The sequence below is a fragment of the Nicotiana tabacum genome, chromosome 7 (assembly GCF_000715075.1).
Source record: "Nicotiana tabacum cultivar K326 chromosome 7, ASM71507v2, whole genome shotgun sequence".
Lineage (NCBI taxonomy): Eukaryota > Viridiplantae > Streptophyta > Magnoliopsida > Solanales > Solanaceae > Nicotiana > Nicotiana tabacum.
The window spans coordinates 159,091,889-159,097,618 of NC_134086.1; the positions used below are offsets into that span (position 1 = coordinate 159,091,889).

The 5,730-nt window shown below is 45.6% G+C and overlaps 1 non-coding gene across 1 annotated transcript; it reads left to right on the plus strand.

Annotated features, from left to right (window-relative positions):
• The first annotated feature begins 5,297 nt into the window (after positions 1–5,297).
• On the plus strand, positions 5,298–5,404 carry LOC142162472 (small nucleolar RNA R71). The gene has a single exon (XR_012693735.1). It is a non-coding gene; the product is annotated as a small nucleolar RNA R71 (small nucleolar RNA).
• The last annotated feature ends 326 nt before the right edge of the window (positions 5,405–5,730 follow it).

Sequence of the window (5,730 nt, forward strand, 5' to 3'; positions counted from 1 at the left end):
GGGAATAGTGGAGGGATTAGGTTTATTAAAAAGAGGGGAAAAAGAAGATAATAAAAAAGAATTCTACAATTTTTCGTACCTGGCCCGCGCTGGTCTGTCGCGGTCTTACCGCGGTTATGCTGGGACCGCGGTGGACCTCTTTCAGAGGGGATATTTGACCACGGTCCTACCGTGGTTACGCTAGGATCACGGTAGACTTCTTTCAGAGGGGGTGCTTGACCGCGGTCCGACCGCGGTTACACTAGGACCGCCGTCTGGGCGTGTTCCTGCTACTTTTACGTTTTTTTTGAAGTTATGCATTACACTTACAACACATTCGTGGGTTGCCTCCCATGCAGCGCCTGATTTAACGTCGCGGCATGACGCAGATGAGCGCATTTAAGGCTCGCTCGACCTCTGTGGTTCAGTCAGGTGTAGCTCAGACACTTCCTTAGGTTCGCTCATGCCCACATATAGTTTCAGTCTCTGCCCATTGACTCTAAATGTACGAGAGTCTTTCTCTGTGGCCACCTCGACAGCACCTGAGGGGAAAACTTCGACCACTCTAAATGGTCCAGACCATCGTGCCCTGAGTTTACCCGGAAATAGCCTTAATCGTGAGTTATAAAGCAACACCATATCTCCAGGATTGAAATTTCGCTCCACAATGTTCTTGTCGTGCAACCTCTTCATTCTTTCCTTGTACAACCTTGTTCTCTCAAAAGCAAGATGTCTGAACTCGTCGAGCTCATGCAATTCTATGATTCTCGTTGGGCCCGCAGCCTCGATGTCTAGATTTAGCTATTTCAGTGCCTACCATGCTCTATGTTCAAGTTCCACTGGCAAATGGAAGGCCTTCCCGAACACCAACTTATATGGTGACATACCAATCGGTGTTTTAAAAGCAGTTCTATAGGCCCAGAGTGCATCATCTAACTTTTTCGCCCAATCAGTTCTTGTGGCGTTCACAGTCTTGGTGAGTACACTCTTTATCTCTCTGTTGGACACTTCAACTTGCCCACTAGTTTGCGGGTGATAAGGGGTAGCCACCTTGTGGCGTACATCATACTTTGCAAGCAACTTCTCGAAAGCTCTATTACAGAAGTGAGTGCCTCTGTCACTGATAATCGTCCTTGGTGTCCCAAATCTAGTGAATATGTTCTTCTTCAAAAACTCCACCACCACTCTCGCATCATTGGTGGGCAACGCTGCAGCTTTTACCCATTTGGACACGTAATCCACAGCAACAAGTATGTACTTATTGCCATAGGAGCTGACGAAGGGACCCATGAAATCAATCCCCCAGACATCAAACACTTCCACCTCTTGAATTGGGTTCATAGGCATCTCATGGCGATGGGAAATGTTCCCGGTCCGCTGACATTCATTGCAGCCCTTCACCCATTGGTGCGCATCTTTAAACACTGTTGGCCAAAAGAATCCGGCCTCAAGCACTTTCGCAGCTGTCCTGACCCCTCTAAAATGTCCTCCATAAGCCGATGCATGATAAGCCTGCAAAACGGAAGATTGTTCTATCTCGGGGACACACCTCCGGATCATATTGTCAACACAAATTTTAAACAGGTAAGGCTCATCCCAATAATACATGCGACAGTCACGATAAAACTTTTTCTTTTGTACAGATGAAAGGTCATAGGGAACTATACCACTGGCCAGGTAATTTGCAAAGTCTACATACCATGGCGCTTCTTCAAGAGTAGTGGCGAGCAGCTGCTCGTCTGGAAAGGTTTCCAGAATATCTTCAACCTCAACTGCATTTTCAGCTCCCTCAAGTCATGATAGATGATCAGCGACCTGGTTCTCTGTGCCCTTGCGGTCACGAATTTCCAGGTCGAATTCTTATAGCAGCAGCACCCAATGAATCAGGCGCGGCTTAGACTCCTTCTTCTTGATCAAGTACCTGAGAGTTGCATGATCAGTGTATACAATTACCTTAGAACCAATCAGATATGATCTGAACTTGTCGAAATCAGACACCACAACCAACATCTCCTTCTCAGTCACAGTATAGTTCAGCTGGGCTCCACTCAGCGTTCTACTAGCATAGTAGATTGGATGCATCAGCTTGTCCTTCCGCTGTCCCAGCACTGCCCCCACTGTGTAGTCACTGGCATCACCCATGAGTTCGAATGGTTGCTCCCAATTGGGGGCAACAATGATAGGTGTTGTGACCAGTCTCTTTTTCAACTCCTCAAATGCTACTCTGCAATCATCAGAAAACAAGAAAGTGTGATCTTTTTCTAACAACTTACAGAGAGGGTTGGCAGTTTTTGAGAAGTCTTTTATGAATCTCCGGTAGAAACCGGCAAGGCCAAGGAAGCTTTTGATTGCTTTGACTGAAGTTGGAGGAGGTAGCTTTGCTATTACATCCACTTTAGCACGATCCACCTCAATTCCTTTGCTTGACACCCGGTGCCCCAAGACTATGCCTTCTTGTACCATGAAGTGGCACTTCTCCCAATTCAGAACCAGGTTAGTCTCAATACACCGTTTCAGCACACGAGTCAGATTTATCAGGCACTCATCAAATGAGTTCCCCACCACTGAGAAGTCATCCATGAATACCTCCATTATATCCTCTACCATGTCAGTGAAGATGGCCATCATGCACCGTTGGAATGTGGCGGGTGCGTTGCATAGGCCAAATGGCATCCTCCGAAGGCATAAATGCCATAAGGGCAAGTGAAGGAGGTCTTCTCTCTGTCCTCCGGTGCAATAGAGATCTGGTTGTATCCTAAGTACCCGTCCAGAAAACAGAAGTGTGACCTCCCTGCCAGTCTGTCTAACATCTGATCGATGAAGGGAAGTGGGAAGTGGTCCTTCCGGGTGGCTCGATTTAGCTTTTGTTAATCCATGCAAATTCTCCAGCCCGTGACTGTTCTTGTAGAGATCAATTCGTTGTTATCATTCTTAATTACCGTCATGCCACCCTTTTTAGGTACACATTGAACTGGGCTAACCCAGCTGCTATTAGAGATTGGGATGATAATTCCCGCATCTAACCACTTTATTACTTCCTTCTTCACCACTTCCTTCATGTTAGGGTTCAGACTTCTTTGGTGTTCCCTGGACGGTTTGTGTCTCTCTTCCAGTAGATTTTTGTGCATACAGTAGGCGGGGCTGATCCCCTTTATGTCTGCCATGGTCCACCCAATGGCATTCTTGCACTCCTTAAGTACCTGCAAGAGTTGTTGCGCCTGCACATCTAACAAACTAGATGAGATAATAACAGGTAATGTGGAGTTAGGTCCAAGGAATTCATACCTGAGATGGTTGGTCAATGGCTTTAGCTCCATATTTGGTGGTTCTTCGATAGATGGCTTGGCTGGAGGAGTCTCTCGATTTTCCAAGTGCAAGGGCTCAAATTCTAGAGTTCTATTCCAGAACCCTCTACCCTCTAATGCCAACACCCATTCCGTCAGTTCCTCTCCATTCACCTCATCCAAATTCATTAAACATGCAGCAAAGGGGTCCTCAATGGTTAGCACCTCATAATCAGTCTCTACGATTACATCCACGACATCAATAAGAGAACAATTTGCGAATTCACTTGGTCGCCTCATAGATTTCTGCACATTGAATGTTATCTCCTCATCGTTCAATCTCATCTTTAGCTCCCCGGTTTCACAATCAATGAGAGCTCTCCCTGTGGCCAAGAATGGTCTTCCCAAAATTATGGGGATATCTTCATCCACTCTGCAGTCTAAGATCACAAAATCTACAGGGAACACAAATTTCCCTACCTGAATTAGCACATCATGCAGTATATCAGATGGTCGTTTCACTGTCCTGTTAGCCAGCTGCAACAACATAGAGGTGGGTCTAGCTCTTCCAATGCCCAGCCTCATGTAAATTTCCAGGGGCATAAGATTGATGCTGACCCCTAGATCACACAGTACTTTGGCAAAAGCAAAATTGCCAATAGTGCATGGGATTGTAAAGCTCCCTGGGTCAGACAACTTTTCTGCAATTGGTCTAGTCACCACTGCACTACATGTCTGAGTAAGAGTAACTGTGGCCAAGTCTTGGAAATCAAACTTTCGGGACATCAAGTCCTTCATCATTTTTGCATACCCAAGCATCTCCTTCAAAGCTTCAATCAATGGTATGTTTACCTGGATTTGTTTCAGCATTTCGAAGAACTTCTTGTATTGCTCCTCCTTTTGGTACTTAGCCAACCTCTGAGGGAAAGGTGCAGGAGGTCTCTTCTTCCCAATCAACTGAGATTGATCTTTATCAGCTGCTACGTCAACTACAGGTTCCTGGACTATCTCGGCTTCTTTCTCGGTCGCATTCTGAATGCTATTTTCTTCCTGGGCAGGCTGGACTGGCACCTCCATCAGTTTTGTTGACTCATCCAACTCAATGGGCACTGGTATAAGTATCTTAGCTTGTCTAGTTTCTCTAACCCTCTCTTGCTCTACGTCCAGATCTCTTTCATTATGTAGACTTACTGCCATCAGCTGCTTTGGACCTTGATCTTTTGGATTTATCTGGGTGTCTGCGAGTAGTGTCCCATGAGGATGATTGTTCAGAGACATCGAAATTTGGCCTACTTGCACTTCAATATTCTTTATTATTGCATCATGTGCATCCACTCTCTCATTAATCTTTGCATTAGACCCAATAACCTGTTGCATCATTACCTCAAGTCTAGCAAACCCATCTTCCTGCCTTCCACTATGCTGCTGCTGAGGAGGGTGATACCCCTGCTGCTGATTCTGATTATTATATACTTGTGGCCTTGGGTAAGGTGCCATATTGTTAGGGGGTCTCATACCTCCCATGTTCCCAGTGTTGAACTGTGGCTGAGCTGGCCTGTACTGCTGCTGATTCTACTGACCCTAATTCTGACTACCCTGTCTCTAGCCTCCATAGTTAGATACATAGTTCATGTCTTCCGGGTAGTGATGATGATCATGTTCTGCATTCCACTGGTTACCAATAGGCTGACTAATGCAAGATGCGCACAAGTCCCATTAGTAGTATCTACGATGTGTACCTGCTGCTTCTGCCCTGACTCTTCCACCTTTTTGGTGAGTATACTCATCTGTGTCAATAAGGTAGCCATATTTTCAGCCATAGAATTTGATGGATCAAAAGGCACTAAGTGCACCACTGGAGTGATGGGTGCGTTCCTGGTTGTCTATCCCGAATTCTGTGCCATCTTGTCAAGCAGACTCTGACCTTCTCTCCATGTTTTACTCAGGAATGCCCCACCAGCTGAGGCATCCACGATGTTTTTCATGCTATCTGACAATCCCATGTAAAACTGTTGTCCCAACATCTGATCTGGAATACCATGGTGTGGACATATAACCAACATTCCCTTAAAACGCTCCAATGTCTTATGCAGTGTCTCCATTGGTTTCTGTTTAAAGCTCAAAATTTCGTCAATTTGTTGAGCAGTTTTGTTGGGTAGGTGGAACTTGATATGGAATTGCTTGACCAACTCATCCCAAGTTGTTATAGAATTTATGGGGAGTGAGTTTAGCCAGATCTGGGCAGCTCCTGTCACTGAAAATGGAAACAATAACAGCTTAATTGCTTCAGGAGTTATGTTGGGCTGCCTTTGGGTCTTGCAGATAGAGAGGAAGTTCTCCAAGTGCTGCTGAGGATCTTCGACTTGCAACCCCGAAAATAGTCCCTTGTTCTGCAACAAGTGCAGCATGTTATTTGTAATTTGGAATGACTCAGCCTGTATCTGCAGAACTACAATGGTTGTGGACA